The following is a 21,213-nucleotide window of genomic DNA, read 5'->3' as shown; positions in this document are numbered from 1 at the left end:
AGCCTTAAATCCCAGCACTCAGGAGGCAGAGGCAGGGGCAGGTGGATCTGAGTTCCAGGCCAGCCATGGCTATACATCTTCAAAAAAAAACAAAATGAAGGAAGGGAGGAAGGAGGAAAGAAGGGAGGGAGGGAGGGATCTTTTAAAAAAAAAAAAAGAAAAATGGAAGGAGGAGGCAGGGAGAGATAGACCTAGCCTCGGTTTACATCTTACCAGAATCTTTCTGTGCTGTTTTTACATGAAAAAGTCATAAAAGAAAATTATAAGCTTGTTATTTAAGGGTTGAATAAATGTTCTCCCCTCCAAAAAACATTATATTCTGAAAACAGGATGTTTTTAATCCTCAATTTTTAAGATTACTAATGGGCAATATGTCAAATAGACAATAGAAACACAAACATTAAAAAAAACTTTACAGGGCTGAAAATATAGCTTAAGCTGGGAATACAGCTCAAGGCGAGCTAACTATATATATAAAACACTTAACCTTAGCATAGTACTTATACTATGCATACATGCCATGAGATTCTCTCTCTCTCTCTCTGCCAAAATCTTATAAAGAACTGATATGAAGCTAAAGAGATGATGTCTTGATGGTTAAGAGCACTTAGTACTCTTACAGAGGACCTAGCACCTACACTGGGCAGCTGACAACTATCTGCATTCACAGCTGGAAGATATCCAAAGCCCTCTTCTGGCTTCCAGGAACATTCAAAAATGCACACACATACACATAAATAAAACAAATGATTTTTTTAAAAAAAAAGAACTGACTACTCACTTGCAATTAATTCAGTACCAAAAAAAATAGCATTACTCCTGATTTGGTGCTGAGGCAAGGTTTCATTTACCACAGGCTGGCCTCAAACTGAGATGACCTTGAGGAATTCCCTCTTCTTCCCAAGTACTGCAATTACATTCTTGTACTGACCACCAAGGCCAGGTTATTTAGTGTTGGAGATCATCTCAGGATCAAATGGCTTGATGTATGCTAGGCAGGCAAACTACCAACTGAGCTCCATCCCCTGGTCCTATTTAATGCACACAAATTTAAAGTTGAAGCGTCTTGAGCTCCCTTCCAGTATATACACACATAAACACGCGTGCGTATATGTGTGCTTTCATAACAAAGGAGGCCAGGAACTTGAAGGGACAAGGGTGTGTGTGTGCATGGGAGGGTTTAGAGAAAGGAAAGAGAGCAATGATTTAATCATATTATAATCTCTAAAAAAATTAAGTACACAAATTTATACTTACTGAGTTTTCTCACAAAACTGAAGCAGACTATATCTTCAACAAATCAGTATACAGGGACTTTTGTATTTTAAGGGTTGGCAAACGTAAATTTTAAACTAGAATTGTACTGCAAACAGTGTGGACTAATTGCAACAAAATTTAATTCAAATCAAATCATTTACTGAATGGCCAACATAAACAGTTTGTGCTAAGCAGTAGAAGATATAAGGCACAAGAGAGCAGTTAGCCCTGACTTTAACAAAAGCTAGTAAATAATTGTAAAACTAGGTTGTAGCCACAGATCCTTCCAAGGAACTTTTTTTTAAATACATCTATTTATTCTATACATAAACACCAGAAGAGAATACCATTATATATCTCATTATAGATGGTTGTGAGCTACCATGTGGTTGCTGGGAATTAACTCAGACCCTCTGAATGAGCAGAGCTCTTAACCCTTGAGCCAGCCCCTTTCAATAAACTTTTAAGTATTATTTTTTACTCAGAAGTATTTACTTTTTAAAAAAGTTTCAGTTGGGTACAGTGGCCACATGTTCTGTAATTTCAGTACTCAGGATGCTAAGGCAAGAGTACTGTTACAAGTTCATGGCCCACTTGGGATACAGAGCAAGAATGAGAAAGCCAAAAAGCAGTCAGGAATGGTGTCAACCTATCTATAATCTAAGCATTGGGGAAGTGGAAGCAAAGAGTTACAAATTCAAGGCCAATCACTGTTATATAGAGAACTACTACAGGCCAACCTTATATAACTATGTAAGATCCTGTAACTGTATCAAAAAAGAAAAAAAACAAATTGTCAATATTGTACAGGATAAAAGGAAGGACAAAGGGGCAGATTAAAATTATAACAAGTAGTTGGGTAGTGGTGGACACACATTTAGTTCCAAAACTCAGGAGGCAGGGGCAGGCAGATCTGAGTTCGAGGTCAGCATAGTCCATAGAGCAAGTTTTCGAAAAGCCAATAATAGGAAGTAGTCTATCCCAAAACCAGTCAATAAATGACAGAATCTGGAAAACAGAACCCCGCGTCTTTATACACTGCTTAAGGTAAGAGAGTGATGCACATGTATAATCTTAGCACTGACCAGGGAGGAGGATCACAAGCATAAAGTTGGCAGGAGCCTGTGTCAAGCACACATACACACTCAATCTCTCCCTCCCCTCAACACACACCTTTAAAAAAGAAAAAGAATACTAATCTCTCTCAAACTTTCCCAAAGAATTAACTAAAATATACAAACAATCTATTGCCTACTCTCAAGTAACTTCTCCTTAAGTCCTCTTTCAGTTCACAGATGTACAAAATTTCTGAATTACACTACAACATACATAGCCATGGTTTTGATACTGGTTTTAAAAAAAAACCTTAAGTGTTTACCCAAATGTAACTGTGAAGCCTCTTAGGTGCTTTGTTTATCCTTAATTTGTGTTTCTTACACATAACACTACTAGGCTATGTAAATCCTACAGATGATTTAGTTCTATGTAACATGAACAAAATTAAATGTCTTTATGGCAATGGTATAACCAAAAATAACGTTCTTGGAAAACTTGAAATTACCTTATCATGTAGAATTTCACTTTTTAGAACAGGGTTTATACACTAGAATCAATTACCAAGTAGCTGTTAATAAACTATCCTTTAAAATAAAAGCATAGCTACCGTTAATATTTTCAAACTTTCATAGTTCAAGACACAAAGACTACAATACCTCAAGATACTTTTAACTCAGAAGAAAATAAAACTTTCTTCAAAGTCTAATGCAGAAAGATAATGAAAGTTTTCACTATTCCTTCCTGTCTGAAAGGCACACGTATGATGGGAGGGGCAGGAGACAAGTTTGCAACAGCAAGTGTGTGGAAATTAGGACTTTGGTTCTCTCCTTCACACTCTATACAGGTTCTAGGGATCAAACTCAAGCTGCCAAATTTGAAGTATTTCTGTACTGAACCATCTCACCATCCCTAAATAAATGTTTTAAAAGTAATTTTCCTAACTATTAAAGTAACAGCACAACAGTACATTCAACTTTCTAGAATCAAAAAATATTCCGACTCAGGTCTAGTTATATATCAAACCATAATACAGGTCTTAATAATCTTTATGCAGAAAATAAGTAATATAGCCAAAATTTGTTCCCTGTCAACTCAGGCTTCTTAGGCTTCAAATAGACTACTGTCTGTCTTCTTAGCAAATTTAAGTATTTGGAAGGTTCTACCTTCATAGAACTAAGATCAAAACATTTGCAGTCACTTTTATGCCCCCACACACTTTGAGTAGGATGAGACATCTAGTTTACACAGGAAAAATCTTTGAAGCATCTTATCATTCAAGTAGTTTTCAACCTAATTTAGGCTCCAAAATCTTTCAGCACTCACCTCCTAATATGGTTAGAGCCTCACCTTAGCAATCTTCCAGAGCTGCCTAGTAAGTAAAGCCCTGGAAGGGTTCTAGAATGCTCTTTCTTACACAGAACCAAAGATCACACTAAGAAATCAAACTAGAAAATGATTAAAATTTCAGTCACTGTCAAACATGGTATAGCACAGGCCTTTAATCCCAGCAGTCAGGAGGCAGAGCAAGGAAATCTCAAGAGTTCAAGGCCAGCCTGTACTATAGTTCTAGAACAGCCATGGCTACAGAGACACCATGTTTGGGGGTTGGGGGAGGGGGTGCACATGTGATCCTGCTGTCACAAATCTGCATTACCTTCTTCCATTCCCTCCTCTTAAATAATACAATATATAATAGACATTATTTGGTATAAACAGTCATAGCTGGGTCAACGAGACAACAAAACAGGTTAAAAAAAAATGCTTGCTGTTCAAACTTAGAGACTCAAGTTCATTTTCCAGAAGCCACAAAAACGTGGAAGGAAAGAGCATTCTTGTCCTCTGACCTCTATACACACATATTATGCACAAAAAAATGTCAGCCTCCCTGAATCTCAAAAATTCTGAGTCAGAAGTTGTGCTTATCATTCTATTTCAAAGACTTAGAAATAGTGGATTCTGGTGTTTTAAATTTGGGACAAATGGCAAAATACCTGAATTTGATCCCTGTGGTTCAATTTAAAATTAGAGAAAAAAATCTTAAAAGCATCATAGTAATTAAGTGTTTATCAGGTAAAGAGATTTAGAAGTTCATGCAACAAATGATGTAAACCTAAGCAAATCAAACAGCCTTTAAATGATCTGATAACAAATCAATTTGGCTATAATCTTGTAAAAACAAATTTAACTAATCACCAAGCAGTTAAGCATCAAATTATAATAAAAATACTAACTACATATACCAAATTTAAACCTCAAAAAAGAATAAATTACCTATAATGTGAAACAATAAAAAATGAGGAAAGATATAAAGATGGGGATAGGAAATTAAGAGGTGATTCCAGGCTTTGAAGAACTAGGAAGGGTATTATATGTATGCACTAAAAGAAAGAGTATAGAGTTATTCAGACAAAGAACAGTCAGAGAAAGTCTATCACAGCTGAGCTAAAACTGAACTAACCAGGGGCAGTAGTACACAGAAACAGTCCAACTTGCTGAAAGATGAAAGCAGGAAGATCCCTGGAGCCTAAGAGTTCCAAATAAATCAGCCCTCTCCCTGAAAGGAAAAGAAATGCGGAAGAGAAAGGGAACAGAAGGAAGTGGATGGATGGGCTAGTGAAAAAACTAAGAAACAACATAAAGACTTTAAACAAGGAAACTGGTATTTTCAAGGAAAAAAAGGTGGCCAGGGGCCAATGGGCACTAAGATCACAAAGTTGCAGAGAAAATAAACAATGTAAAGACTTATACAATAGTATGCTTAATTCCAAAGAAAACGATTTGGAAGGCTTTTAAGAACAAAAATTTAACTTTTCTTTGTTTTTAATTATGTGTATTCACCACCATGGTCAGCCCAAGTGCTCAGAGATAGAGGTTCCCAGGATAGCTGCAACCAAACTTAAGTCCTCTACAAAAGAAGTTTATGCTTCTCACCCCTAAGCCATCTCTACAGTCCCAATTATTAGTGCTTTTAAAGGATCATTTCGTTCTGTGAATAAGCTATACAGTACAAATGGTAAAGAAAGGAGGCAAACGTAGTCAATTCAAATGAAAACAAGATGTATCCTGGACAAGTGTAGAAGAAATGGGATAGAAAAGGACATATGAGATAAGAGGTGGAACAAATAGAATGCATCCATGGGGGAATGGAAGCCAAAGATGATTTCCAAGTGTTTCATTTTGATAAGGTAGATCAGGAAGCTATTTACTAAAATAAAAATGAAACGGGGGGAGGGGGGATTGAAGCTCAGTGGTAGCTTGCTTGCCTAGCATGTTTGAGACCACTGACCCCAGGTTAAACCTCAAGTACTAAAGCGGGTGGGGGGACAGGACAACCACTGACTTGAAGTTCCCTTGTAAGTATGGAGTAAATAAGAGTACAGCATTAACATGTAGAGAATTCAAGAAAAATGTTCACATGATATGAAAATCTGGACTGAACATTTAAGATTACCTAGATAGGACCAGGCATGATGATCCAAACCTATAAGCCCAAACCTCAGAGACGGACTGCCACAAGTTCAAGGGCAGTCTGAACAACATATTATGTTTGCAGGCCAACCAGATGCTGTCTCAAAAAGGCTAACTTTTTTATAAATATACCATTTAAAGCTATGATGCCATACCATAGATTACCCAAGAAATAATACCTCAAGTAATCATACCTAAGTATTATCCAAAGTATATTACATTGTCTTAACAATTTTAAATGTTCCATGTATATATGAAATATGTAAAACACTATGCACATTACACATATTGCTCATTTCAGTCCCTTCATTTTATATTTACCTACATTCTCCAATTCACCCTCTCCCTTTTGGCTGATCCCATAGTCCTCAATTTCCCATTTTGGGTTGGCTTAGTTTCTGTTTTGGGTTTTTTTTTTTAAGGGGTTATTGTTAAGACAAGGTTTCATTATGTAGTCCTGGTTGGCCTGAACTTGCTATGTAGAGTAGGCTGGCCTTCAACTCCGCTTCCAAAATGCCTGAATTTCAGGCCTGAGCCTCCACACACAACATCCCAAACTCTTAGTGGACCTCAACAACCCCAAATGGTATCACCTAACTGAATGAGGGAGTGGTGTAAAATCTGGCATCAGCAAAAAGATTAAAAGGATTCTCAATGCTTGGCAACCAAAAATAATTCATAATCAAAAATTTAATAAAACTGATGTTCAGATAATACTGATCTGTAACTGCATCAAGCACGTTCACAATAGCTCATCACACAAGCTACACACAAATGAACAATAAATGCTGCCTCAAACACCTCAGATTCAGAACTATACTGTTAGCAAAAGCAGTGCTTTTACTATACATACAAGGCTTCAGCTTTTAAAAATAATGGTTTAACCACAGGATACAAGACTTGGTGTTTTCCTCTCACCATTCCTCAGCATGTACCACATCAACAGAGTGTATTTTGTTAGAATGTTGGATCTTCCACAACTGCTCTTTGAGGGTCAGAGATAGCTCAGTAAAGTTAAGGGTGTCAAACCAGACTTCATTTCGGGGACACATGATAGAAGGTAGAGCAATTTAGGTAAATTGTCCTGACCTATACAGGCATGCTATGGCACTCACACCCACCCACGTAATAAATGGATAAATGGACTGGTGGGTGAGTGGGTAAACAGGTAAATTTAAATATATATAGAGAGAGAGAGAAAATAAAGTTTGAGCTGCTGATTTTAGTTTTTCGGGTTTTGTTTTAAATTGGGAAGTTTACTTGATGCTTTTTGGTTGGGTTTTAAGGTTTCACATACAACACACTAAACTGCAATTCACTATATAGCTGAATGCTCCTCCTGCCTCCTCCTCCCAAGTGCCACTACAATATTGCACCACCATGACAAGCTGCTGACAAAATTAAACTGTTTAGTAAACTTTGACTTACAAGTGTAACAGATTTTTTTCAACTGTTTCTGAAATGGCCTTAAACATATTTTTGCCGTTTTGCAGTATACTTAGAATAGACATACTTAGCATTGATTATTTTATCAATAACATAAAAAATGCTGAAGACGCTTTACACCCTACAATTTCAAGTATTCAAAGATTTCATTTTTGTAAAAAAAATAAGCATAGCTAGACATGGTGAGGCATGTCTGTAATTTCAGCATTGCTGAACTGAAGATAGATCAGGATGATCCATGACTACATGGTAAATTAAGAAGTCAGGTTTGGTAACATGACACCTCTCTCAAAACATTCTCAAAAAAGAGTATATTATTGTGTATACATCAACAAAACTACCTTCGAAGTGGATCCATGAAGAAACCTAAGTACATAAACAGGGTCTCGTGTTATTTACATTGTCCTCAAACTCACTATTTAGCCTTAGAGAATATCCCTAAACTCCTCATCCTCCTACCTTAGCCTCAAGTGTTGAGATTACACACCTGGCATAAAAGATAAATTTTTTAGTGGAATCATTACATTCTTTTTATTTTTATTTAAAACTTTTATTTTTATTTAAAGCATGAGACTATGGAAGTGTACATACACAAAGTACATGTGTTTGTGTAGGTGTGAGCTTGTCTGATGTCCAGCTTCTTATGTGTGTGCTGGAACAAGAGCTCAAGTCCTCTCCATTGCACAGCAAGCACCCTTAACCAGTGAGCCAATTCTCCAGCCTCAATTTTTAAAATATTATTTTTTTTTGGTGTAAAAGCATTAAACTGAGGGGCTGGAGAGATGGCTTAGCATTTAAGAGCACTGACTGCTCTTCCCAGCACCCACATGATGACTCACAATCATCTATACTGGGATCTGATGCTCTCTTCTGGCATAAGGTCACACATGCAGATAAAATTATTTTATTTTAAAAAAGTTAGATTTAGCCGGGCGATGGTGGCGCACGCCTTTAATCCCAGCACTCGGGAGGCAGAGGCAGGCGGATCTCTGTGAGTTCGAGACCAGCCTGGTCTACAGAGCTAGTTCCAGGACAGGCTCCAAAGCCACAGAGAAACCCTGTCTCGAAAAAAAAAAAAAAAGTTAGATTTAAAGTTTTCTTGGTAATATTTTGCCCTTAAATTAGTTTTAGATTTTAGCCGGGTGGTGGTGGCACATGCCTTTAAACCCAGCACCCGGAGGCAGAGGCAGGAAGATCTCTAGGAATTCAATACAGAGCAAATTCCATGACAGCCAAGGGTACACAGAGAAACCCTATCTTGAAAAACAAAATAGATAAAAATCAATTTTACTTTTTATCCTCTACAAGAACCATTAACCCAAGCCTGATGTTGATTTTTATCCTCAATTATCGGTACAGGGAAACTGATTCCACTTTTAATCATTTCTTTTAAAAAAAAATGTCACTACGACACAGGCCAGTGCAGACTAGTTGCAATTCACAATTAAACTGGCAGAAAATTAGGGGGAAAAGAAAGCAAACTAATCAGTGGACTATTATTCAGCCTCAAATGTTCTTTCTTAAATGTATAAATTTTATCTTCAATTGACAACTACTTACAAAGGAAATTAGTTTCGCGATAGTCTCACTAGGTAGTCAAACCACATCCGAGGGTAGGCCCCATGCCCGGTAGATAGCCAACACAAAAGGAACTCAATGGTATTTTTGAGACTATTTTTTGCATCAAATTGCTTTGCTTGGTCATTTTTTAATCTTACTAGTCTTTTGCTTATATATAACAGTTCCAGTTTAGCATTTTTACAGGGTTTTTTGGGGGGGTGGCGGTCCTACATGCATGTATTTCTTCTGCTTTTTTTGTTGTTTGTTTCAATTTCACTCTTTTTTAAAGAAAGAAGGTGTAGTTGAAAGGTGGTAAGGTGGAAAAGACCTGAGGAGATGAGGGAAGGGAACCCATGATCAGAATATATTGTACAAATAAAATATTTTCAACTTAAAAAAATGTATAAATTTACTCTGGAAGGATGTACTTCAATGGTAGAATACTTACTTGCTTAGCATGCACAAGGCCATGTCTTCAATACAATGTACAATATGTAAGAAACTAATTGTTTTAACAATTAGAAACTGGTTTGGTGGCCCAGACCACTTATCTATAACCCCAGCACTACACAGATAAAATATAAAGATGTCAAGGCTCTGGCCATCCTGAGCTACACTGAGACATTATCATAGAAAAAAAGAGAGGGAGAAAAATGGAGGGCTAGAGATGGCTCAGCAGTTAAAAGCACCCAGCTGTTATAGAGGACCCAGGTTCAAATCTCAGGGCTTCATGGCAGATCACAACTGTCTGTATGCAACTCCAGTTAGCTCCAAGGGATCTGACACCCCTCTTCTGGCCTCCACCAACATAAACATGCCCATGCTCACACATACATAGACATACAGGCAAAACACTCATACACATAAAATAACAACAATAAAAAACTTTAAAAATATTTTTTAAAAGGAAAAACATGCAAACTAATCAAAAACATTAGTTTTTAAAAGACAAAATAAACTGACTAGAGGCACATGCCTTTAATTTCAGCACTGGCAAAACAGAACCAAGAAGCAAAAAAGGATCACCTCCATGTTCAAGATCAGCCTGTCCTACATAGTGAGTTACAGGCCAGTCAGAGATGCATGGCAACACATATATGCATAGACACACAAAGAAATGAGTAAAGGGTGCTTTATATTCTAGACTAATCATACTATGACATTACATATTTAAATGTGTTACTTTATTATAAATTCCTTACATTTACCTTCATTACAAGTATATATTTTGCTCTAATATGAAAGAGAGTATTTTGCTTCAACAAAGTAAGATAGTTAATTCTATCAACTACTGAATCCTAAAAAAATCTTTCCTTATTTGACATTTCTTTGAGGTTTTTAATCACAACAAACATCTAACAGATGACTTTTAAAAGGACTTAAAGAGCTAAGGTATAGGCCAGTAGTGTACACTTCCCCAAGTGCTCCTTTTTTTGTCTTGCCCTAGGCTCTATCTCCAGTTCCAAAAAAACATGATGTATACCCAGGCATGTAACACTTGCTTGTACACCTAAAACTTGGGAAGCTGATGCACAAGTTCTGGGCTAGCCTGGGCTATAAAATGGAACCTTGTCTCAGAGGAAAGGAGAGGAAAAGGGAGGGAGGGATGGAGGGAGGGAGGGAGGGGGACACAGAAGGGAGGGGAAGGGGCAAAAAGGAGAGAGAAAGAGAAGAGAGAGAAATGCAAAGAGGAAAAAAGAGGAAAGAGGAGCAAGAGAAAGCCCCCCCCCCCCCGTTCTCCAAACAAGTTTCCACCACATCACAAGTTCTAGTGAACTGAAAATCTAAGGGCTAAGAGTCACTACTAGGTCATTGTTTCTACTAGATCATAATTTATACTTGGTAAAAATCAATCCCCAGCACCACCTCAAAAGAGAAAGTTTTAAAAAAAAAATTCTAATTCTGGTTTTGTCACCTAACCCCTTAGGTAAATTACTTAATCTTGGACTGAATTTCGATGTATGACTGATTTTAGATACCTCATTTTAGTTAACAAGGACCCTAAGAATTAGCTAGGGTTGGACAGCAGAGATGACTCAGAGGTTAAGAGCACTTAGTATTACCTTACAGAGAACTTGGGTTTGATTCCCAGAACTCATACATACATTCCTGAATGATTATTATCAACCTGCAAACTATTATCATATTCACCTGGGAAAATAAAATTTAGTTGCTGCCCAAGACAAAAATATATTCTAAAACAGAATAGTACTTTGCTTTTCTCATTAGCACCTGAAAAATTACCTGTAAATCTTGATACAGAAATACATGTGTTCAGAAGAAATATTACTTGTATAACCTTAGCATAGTGTCTGAAATCCCTGTGCCTACATTTTCTAACTGTAACGTGATAGTAAGCGAACCTTCCCACACAGGTGTCTATAGAACTAAAACTTAAAAAGGTTTAGAATAGCCTAAAACATGCTATGAACACCAATTCAGTACTGACTAGTTATTAGGATTCATTAGCTGAAAATGGTGCTAGAACACCCTGTAATCTCAGCATTCACCCATCTGAGACAAGAAATCAGAAATCAAGGCCAGCTTGGGTTAGTTTCAAGACAGCCTGAGATATGTGTTAAGATCCTGTCTCAAATGATTTGCTCATTATGGTTAAGGTTACAATCTAAAATATATGACTATCTACAACAAGGTTTTAATGGGCAAATATATCAGGTGTGGTGAAATATGCCTGTAATCTCAGCACTATGGAGGCTGAGGCTGGACGATTATAAATTCCAATTCAGACTAAGCTACAAAGAAAGGGGGGGATAACAGTGGCTATCTTCATTAAGTATTTAAATATTTCTCTGAAGACATACAAATGGCCCAGTTAGCTTAAAAAAATTTTCTATTAGTCACTAGAGAAAGTATATCAAAACTATTGTTTATAAATAGGACAACTAAGGGCTAGAAAGACAGCTGGTGGTTAAGCGTCCTTGCTGCTGCAAAGGACAGGTTATCAACCATCCACATGAGGCACCTCACAGCTGCAGCCTCTAACTCCAGCTCCATGGGATCTGGTACCTCTAGCCTCTAGCAACAAATCAAACCACAAATTTTTATATATATAATTTAAGCCGGACAGTGGTGGCACACGCCTTTAATCCTAGCACTCAGGAGGCAGAGGCAGGCAGATCTCTGAGTTCGAGGCCAGCCTGGTCTACAAGAGCTAGTTCCAGGACAGGCTCTAGAAACTACAGGGAAACCCTGTCTCGAAAAAAAACAAACAAACAAAAATAATAATAATAATAATAATATAATTTAAGAGGGAGCAGACATTATGTGATTAAGAGCACTGGATGCTCTTCTAGAAGACCTGTGCTCTCAAAAGTTCCCAGTACCCACATGACTGTTCACAGGTGTCTTTAACTCTAGTTTCAGGGGATCCAATACCCTCTTCTCATTAGGCACAAACACGGTACACATAAAAATATACAAGCAAAACTCATACATATAAAAAATAAATAAAACCTTTCCTTTTATTTCATTTACTATGCTAATTGAAAGACCAGTATGTGGGGGAAGCATAAACAATAAACAGGACTAGAGGTATAGCTCGGCAATAAATTACTTGTCTAGAATGTGAATCTCTAGATTCATCCCTTAATATGGCCCCTAAAAAAAAAAAGAAAACAAAGCACCTTATCTCCACAAGTCACACAGCACCTGGAAAGTTATTAAGTCTACTAAGTACATATAAATACAGAATATACTCTCCCCAAAACTATTTAACACCCCACTCTACTTTTGTGGAACAAAGATTTTGATTATTAATGTAAAAAGCTTCCGCCCATATGTACTTTACAAAAACGTCCATAAATCTTTTGATCAAAAGTATGGGTGGGATTCCCTTTTATTTTGTCTTAACTTCATAAACCTTTTTAGACTTGCATCTAAAGAGGCAGAAAGTGGCTGAACCTTGGTAAAAGGTATTACACATTTCCTTCATCTCAGATTACCTGCTCTAGGAGAGCCAAGTGGATTGTGGCTCTAGTTGGCATCGACAGAGATTTCATGAAAGACCTAAAGCGAACTAGAACATCAGCTAAGCTACTCCTGATATATTTTAGGGAGGTTTCTGAGACTTTTAAAAGAGTAAGGTGAGCCGGGCAGTGGTGGCGCACGCCTTTAATCCCAGCACTTGGGAGGCAGCGGCAGGTTGATCTCTGTGAATTCAAGGCCAGCCTGGTCTACAAGAGTTAGTTTCAGGACAGGCTCTAAAAAGCTACAGAGAAACCCTATCTCGAAAAAAAAAAAAAAAAGAGTAAGGTGAAAAGCAAAGAAATAAACGAGCTGCTTCCTTAAGTAGAAAACCAACCTAAGAGTAAGCTAGAAAATGAAAATTTGAAATGGGGAAGCAAAGCTATGTATCCATAAGAAGTCAAAGATACAATTTCAGGTAATGCCATTAGCAAAAACAAGAGGTAGAAAGAATAGCTCAAGACACTATAAACACTGGTTTTACATATAAACTTAATTAAGTAAACTCTTTAAGTATTATATATAATTTACATATCAACTTGGCAATTATCATTTCCACAAGTTTAAATGAAAAACTTAGGCAAAAAAAAAAAAATTAGGGTAAATACACAATATCACAAATCCTTTTTCTACGTATTTGATATTCTCAAAATTATCCTTTTCTTACATCATACCTGCATCTAAATAAACTATTATCTCAAAGTCTCATCAGGGTCAGTGAAATAGCTTCCCAGATATAAAGTCTACGAAGCCTTAGCTGGATGGTTGAGAAAACCCAATTTCTGAAAGCTGTTCTGACTTCCACATGAATACACAACACATGTACACACGCACACAGTCTTTAAGGTTTTCATTATAAGTGAGACAGACAAAGCCAAATATGATGGCACAGACCCATAATTCATTTAACTGAAGAGCCAGAAGTAGGAGGATAATCTCAAGTTTAAGACCAGTCTGAACTACACAGCAAATTCCAGGACAGCCAAGGTTAAACACTGAAATAATGAGATGCTGTTTCACTCATACACACAATCAAGACAATATGGTCAAAACACAAGATCATCTGACGTGGGTTCACATATCTCTCATTTATTTCACTTTGAAACTAAACTGTCCCATCTTTCAATGTTTTTCTGTTTTTGTTTGTTTGTTGTTGTTTTCCTTTTGCTGAGCATCCAACTCACCAACAGCTTTAGAAACAAAAACTTATATAGTAATTTCAGGGCAAAATCAATGAGAAAGTAAGGTACAACAAATCTTTAGATCCACATTTCTAAGAGACTACCAAGGAAAGTCATTATCCAAATAGCTATTAACAAATAGAGAAACTGAATAGTAGCTTCTCTTAGCTTCCCCAACCTCTATTAGTACAATGAGGGTTAACCAAAGAGAAGTGGGAGAAATGTTCAAACAAAGTGAATTAAAAGTGGTATCCACAAGAAGACAATGTAAGTAAAACACAGCAATTGAAAGAGTATAAATTGTGGGGGTGTAGAGTTTGTCCAGCATGGATGAGTTTAAAGCATACTGATTAAGGGTACAGGCTTGGCTGAGAATACTACTCAGGGCTGGAGTATGTCTAACATGAAAGAGGTCCATCCTCAATACATGGGGGTGGGGGAAGTTTTAAGAGTATGAGGAGCAGAGACATTATTACTTGGATTCTATTTCTAAGCAAGCAACTCTCTTCAAGCCTCAGCTTTCCTAAATTTTCTCATTTACACCACTATAATTATACTACTTTCCTCATAGTATTAAGAATGGTTATCATTCCCAGCATTCAGGAGGCAAAGGCAGGTGGATCCCTGTGAGTCCAAGGCCAACCTGGACTACAGAGTGTGTTCCAGGTCAGCCAAGGCTATATAGAGAAACCCTGGGGGGGGGGGGGGAGTAGATTATCATGTAAAAGTAAGCAGCAAAACACATGACACTATAATCTGTAACTGTAATTATTAAAACACCTCATTTAGAACATGAGTAAGAGAACATGGGGTGGGGAAGAATCGGTCCTAGTAGCACTCTAATTACTCATTAGTAATACTATACAGTTCAATTTCCAGAAAGTAAAATATTGGAAAACCGTCAAACTAATCAGAAGGGGTGGAGATGTAGCTCAGTTAGCAAAATGTTTGCTTTAGCTTGCACAAAGCCATAGGTTCAAACCTGTGAGTAAAGGGGCATGCCTTTAATTCCAACCCTGAAGAGGCAGAGGCAAGTAATAAGAAGCCTAAGGTCAGTTTTGACTTTGAACCTGGACTACATGAGACTGCCTTAGAGAAAAGAAAAATCCAGGTGCTGGAGAAATGGCTCAGGGATTAAGAGCACTGGCTACGCTTCTAGAGGACCTCAATTTGGTTTCTGGCACCCATTTTAGAGCGGCTTACAACTGCCTGTAACTTCAATTCCAGGAGGCTCTAACACCTGGCTGTTGAGGCAATGACACTTTACAGAAATTTTTTTCAAGTATGTACATCTGGTTTCATTATTTGTTCTGTTTGAGGGGTTTATTTTGTTTCGTTTTTGTTTTAGACGAATTTCAAGACTAGATTTCTCTATAATCCTGGCTGTTTCATTTTTGGTTTTTTGGGGTTTTTTTTGTTTGTTTGTTTTTTCAAGACTAGATTTCTCTGTAATCCTGGCTGTCCTGGAACTCTACTCCTCTGTGGACCAGGCTGGCCTTCAACTCAAAAAAGATCACAGCCTCTGCTGGGACTGAGGCAGTACACCACCAAGCCCAGCCCCAACATATCAATTGTTGACCAACTCTATAGACAAAGTTCACAAAAAGACTACCAAGGAGTCAAGTATACAAAGCTGGTTTCTGAAGTTAATTTACCCTGATATTGTTGCTTAGAAATACTGGAAATTTCAAGATCACAAGAAAACAAATATGGATATTTTCTATGAATAAAGGTAAGGTGATACCAATTCAATTTCTGTCCAGAGTTTTTTGTTTGTTTGTCCCCACCACCCAATACTTTTAAGTTTGTCTGGTCTGAAACTCATGCTGTAGACCAGACTCTTGAATGCTGGGATAAAAAGGCTCACACCACCACACCAAACCAAGTTCAATTCCTATTTCACATTAAAGATACATACTTTTTTATACAAGAAATTTCAAAAGCCAATTAATAGGAATGCAGGGAATACAGGCTCTTGGATCCCTAGTGATAAACAAATGTTCTCATCAATTTATTAAAATACTGCACAAAAGGCATGGTGTGGCAGCACACAGGTAAATTTCAGCACTCTCGAGTCAGGAGGATCAGCCACCCACAATGAATTAAATGTTTCAAATATTTTTAAATGTTTAAGAACTACTAAAGACCTTCTCATACAAAAAGCACATATAATCCAGTCTGTAAAACACAGGGAATTGAACTCTAATCCCAACTTGAAAGCAGAAAATAAATGTTAAGCATGAATATCCAAATACCAACATTCATTTAGACTACTACTTCTTCCCTTTTTTCGGGACAGAGTTTCTTTGTGTAGCCTTGGCTGTCCTAGAACTAGCTGTGTAGACCAGGATAGCCTCAAACTCAAGAGATCCAAGTTCCTTGGCCTCAGAGTGCTGGAATTAAGGGTGTGTGCCACCAACACCCAGCTAGACTACTGCTTCTTTTGCTTTAAAGGAACAGAACTCAACAGGTTAGCAAGGGGAGAAATCTGCTTAGAAAAAATGAACAATTCACTAAAGTTAGCAAATATTTGGGAGAGTATTGAAAAGTTATAATCTTCTACCTCAGAACAGGTATTAGATGAAATAAATTAAACATAGCCATATTAATCTATTTACTAATTGTGTGAAAATATACTTAAGTGAATTTTTAAAAAGATCACACCACAGGGGCTGGAAAGATGGCTCAGCAGTTTAAGAAGGACCCAGATTCAATTCCCAGCACCCACATGGCAGCTCACAACTATCTGTAACTCCAGTTCCAGGGGATCTGACACCCATGGCAAAAAAACCCAATGTACGTAAAATAAAAATACATTTAAAAAAAACCCTACGGAATCCCCTAACACACTGAAAAATTATATGTAATAGCAAATAAAAACCACTCAACCCTAAAAAATTCAGTTATGACTAAAAATTAAAAGAATTTCTGCTAGACTAATAAATATCACAACTTAAATAAAACTATCTATGAACTTAAGCCAGCACAACATTCCTGGGGATGGGGGAATATGTAATTACTATGCTAGTTTAAAGATTTTTTAAGTCAACTTGTTCAGTTCCTCTGCTTCTCTCAGTAATGCTTAGCAAACTAAAGAGTGTGAAACACAAAACAGCTTCAATAAATTGTTCCAAAAACTTAATATCTGTAATGGGTTAAAAGATTAGAAATAGTTAAACCTTACACAAGCTTATCCATAAGATACCAGATTTAAAACTAAACTTGCATTATTCTGTTTTACAACTACCTTACTCTAAACTAGATCACTAGACTATATGTATAGTAATGCAGTCTAAACTCACATTTACAAAGTAAACCAGGAATCAAGACGTAAGGCATTTAAAACTTAAAACCAACCAGATATGTGAAATGTGTAGGGTTTTTTTTTCTAGGTTTCTACTATTCTGCTATTCATAGTCTAAAGTGAATACTGACCAGATATGTTTGTTTGTTTTTAACTTTAAAAATACAAAAACTAGCCAGGTTGTGGTGGTGCACACCTTTAATTTAATACCAGTATTTGGGAGGCGGGGGATCTCAGTGAGTTGGAGGCCAGCCTGATAGTTCCAGGAAGGCCAGGACTGTTACACAGAGAACGAAACACTCTTGAGAAACAAACAAACAAACAAAAAACAACTTTTAACTTAAGACTGTAATAAGTTTGCAACATTTGTAAGCCTTAAAATCTTCTCCATTCCAACTAAATAGCCAATAACTATTTTCAAACTATCCAGAAACTGAACCAAAAGCAAAATTTTTTCAAGACACTGAAAGGTTTGCAGAGTAACACAGGATCAATGGCGCACATTATGATTACAAGTCAATTTGCTCACCGTGAGAGTACTTACAAATCCCAAGTGGACTGCACAGGAGGGTGCTGGTTTTTTCTCTATAAGCTTTATGTTTTCCAGTTTGTTTTTTTATTTTGTATCCTCTGAAATATCCAAGTTCTTTGAAGATACTTAACCTATGACTATTTGACATAGAGTTATTTGAAGTCAGCTACCCATATTTGTTCTGAAGTTTTCATATGGCTATATCCAGAATTAGCCAGGTTCCTCGGATTCAAGAGCAAGGTCTTCTTTACTATTCCATGTATTTGTCACTGCTGTACTTATCCACTCCAGACGAAATATCCAATTTATGTGCAAAAAGCAGAAACAAAAAGAAAACTCCACATCTGAAGATGACTTTTAAACATCAGCATCTAAAGAGACAAATAGCTATCTCAATACTACCATGCTGGTGTCAAGGTGGAACATCTTACATTCCCAAGGAAATAAAAGATAAAAAGAAAAAAACTCTGTATTCTTTCAATGGCTTCATTTAGAAAAGCTGTCCCATTGTAATATGAAAACAGCTGAAGTCAAAAATTACTAAAACTTTCAATAAGGGTAAAAAGAACTGCCACGAAACTTCAGCAATATTTAAACAGTAATTTGAAACTACTCAGTACACAAATCAAACATATCTTACAGTTTTGGCTGAAAAACAAGAACAGGAGAGGGGAAGAGACAAAAATAATACCAGACGAAATACTTTAACCACTTATATAATCCGTTTGAACCAAAATACTGAAGAAATGACTGGGTCTTTTTGTGCACGATGAATTTGTTTACCAATATCAATTCACTTCAGAGATGATTCTTGTCAATTTTAATAAACTTCTGGGGCAAAATTACCCAAAACAAAAACAGAACTGTAATTCCAAAATGGCCACTTGAAATATCCGGGGCCTAAACAAAACCTAGATGATGATCTTCATATCTGCATAATTCAATCACCTGTAAAAGTAATAAAAAAAAAAACCTTAAATCACAGTTTTTATTTTTCAGATAAAAACTAACCACCACTTTGGGGCGGTGGGGAGGATCAACCCATAGCGAGAACTGTACATTCCTAAAAAGAGAACTGTGAAAGGAGCCTAACCCTCAGTACAAGTCTACTGAATGTAAAGGACTTCAAAGTCGAGGGGCAGAAAACAGTGGGTGATGGAATCACTGAGCAAAGTTCCGATTTGAACTTGGAACTGTGTGCAGGAGGAACACGGGAGGTTGTTATGTGCAAAACTTCAAAACTTTCTGAGCAAATATTAAAACTATGAAACGGACACACCATTTCACAATGGATCTTCCCTAATTCTACCCCATGTGCCAAAGGAAAACAAATGGACAGGTGGAGCTGCCATGGAGCGTTAGTGAACCTAACTCCGAGAACCGGAGGCGAAAAGAGAAGGACGCTCCTTCCAAAAAGCAACGTCTCGGAGATCGGAGCAGCTGGATCTCCCCAATAAGGCAGGCTGGAAAGGTGGGAGGGGAGAGTGGCAAGAAGGTCCCTAAGATTCGCCTGAGGGGCGACTTCCCAGCCTCGGGGCGCAGCCGCGGGATCAGAGTGCCAATCCCTATTTCCTTGAATCAAGCAAACAGGTTTCGATCAAAACTCAAGGTGTGGGGGACACGGGGCCCCACTCGTACACCGCGTTAGGGACGGTACTCTCCCCGAAAAAAAAAAAAAACCCAAGTCCCGTCCGACCCGGAGCCCACACGACTTCGGAGCGCAGGCAGCGCTCGCCTCGGCGAGCGACAACCGCGGCAACTGCCACGGCGCCGGGCGCGGCGGGGAGGGCGAAGCCGCGGCGAGCGGAGCGCGGCCAGGCCCCAGCTCGGTCGTCACTTCCCCCGGTCCCCCGGGACGGTGCCCCCGGCCGGTGCCCGGGCAGGCGCGTGCCGGGCCCTGAAGCAGCCCGACGCCGCGGCCGCCGCCGCCGCTCCCGGCCTCCGCCGAGCACCCCCCCACGGTCCCCGAGGCCCGCCGCCCACCTCTTCCCCACTGCCGCCGCCTCCGCCAGCGCTCCGCCGGGCTGAGTCAACGCCGAGGGCGGCCGCCCCGCGCCCCTCGCCGCCCCCTGGGCCGCCCGCAGCCTCACGCCTCGCGCCACCAACGCCGCTCCCGACCCCCTCCAGCCCCAACGCCGACACGGGCAGCCCCCCCCAGCCTCGCTCGTCCCCGGGACTCCCGTCCGGGGCCCGGGGAACGGTGTTACCTTCTGCCCCACCAGAGGTGCCCCTGGCCTGGGGGTGCCGCTGCGCTCGATCCCGGGAGGAGGTTTTCGGTACTTTGAATAATCCCCTTTTGCCGCTTTTCCCTCCCCCACAACCAGTCTCAGTCCCAAAATGGCGCCGACCCGATCCGCAATGTTCTGGGCCAAGTCTCGCGAGATCGTGGAAGGTGGCGAGGCGGGGAAGGAACTGGCGAGGTTGAGAAGGGAGTGGAGGAAGGCGGGGCGAGGCGGGCGACGAGGAGGAAGAAAGGGTGTGGAAGAAGCCGTGCAAACGAACCCGCGGGGCGGGGCGGCAGGAGGACGGCCTCCACGACAGAACCTTCGGGCCCAAGTAACCGCTCACGCCCCGGTCCGCGAAGCTCCGCCCTCTACGTCGGGCGCCTGGGGGAGGGGAGGGGCGTGGTTAGCCAGGGGGCGGGGCTCTGAGGAAGACCCGGAGGCTGGTCCGCGCGGCGGAGGTGGGGGGTGGAGGGGGCGGAGGCTCGGCGCGGTGACGTCAGGAGCAGCTGGAGCCGGGGATTACCCCCTGCTGCTGACGTGAGGGCGGTGAACAATCCCGAACGTTCGGTGGAAGAAGGGGGGGGGGGATTCCCGGCCGTTCCCGGAGGAGCGCCCCTCTCCAACCGCGGGCCGGCCCTCCCCGAGCTCGGGACGGTGGGGTGGGGCTGGCGCGAGCGAGGGCGAGCGGGCGGGTGGGCGCGATCTCGCTGGGTGCGCGGCGCTCCTGCGTCTGCCGGACGGCGGAGCCCGGACCGGCCGCGTCGCTCGCTCGCTCGCTCGGCCAGAAGCCGCCGCGGTGACTCGCGGGCCGCTCGCTAGGCGCGGGCACTCCGAGGCGCGTGGGCGGAGCCGGCCCTGCTAGTGCCCGAGTGATTGGGCGGCGCGGTCGCGTGCCGCGCGGAGCGTGCGGGACGTTAACACGCGGAACCCGGGCTAGGGACTGCGAGGCTTGGCGGGAGCCCGGCTTTCCCAGGCGTGCAGACAGGCTGCACGGTAGTGTCGCGCTAGTAATTCGCGTTTTCTAACAAATGTTCAGCGGGTAGATTGTTGCAGCAGAGTTGTCCTGGGAATCCGCAAATGCTCAAGCCATTGTTGTTTCAAAACAAAAATAAATGTTAGAGTATTCGGCTTCCCTAAACGTGGTAACTGAAGAACACTTTGAAAAAAGGTGAAGTTGGCATTCCAAGAGAAGAAAGGTTG

The 21,213-nt window shown here is 40.1% G+C and overlaps 1 protein-coding gene across 3 annotated transcripts in view; it reads right to left on the bottom strand.

Moving 5' to 3' along the window:
- The window catches only part of Gpbp1 (GC-rich promoter binding protein 1), a 68,860-nt gene extending 48,658 nt beyond the window's left edge, over nt 1-20,202 (bottom strand). For 2 of the 3 annotated variants that reach the window (XM_038321577.1, XM_038321579.1), the window contains exons 1-2: nt 19,996-20,201; nt 17,801-18,736 (exon numbers count right to left, since the gene is read on the bottom strand). The gene's annotated coding sequence lies outside the window, so the exon portion shown is untranslated. Of the gene's footprint in view, nt 1-17,785; nt 18,737-19,995 lie in introns of all 3 variants that reach the window. The other variant, XM_038321578.1, reaches the window with a different exon arrangement.
- Nucleotides 20,203-21,213: the final 1,011 nt, after the last annotated feature.

Source organism: Arvicola amphibius, chromosome 3 (genome assembly GCF_903992535.2).
Source record: "Arvicola amphibius chromosome 3, mArvAmp1.2, whole genome shotgun sequence".
NCBI lineage: Eukaryota > Metazoa > Chordata > Mammalia > Rodentia > Cricetidae > Arvicola > Arvicola amphibius.
Note: the sequence above shows the minus strand (reverse complement) of the source record. Positions and strands in the feature narration are given on the sequence as shown.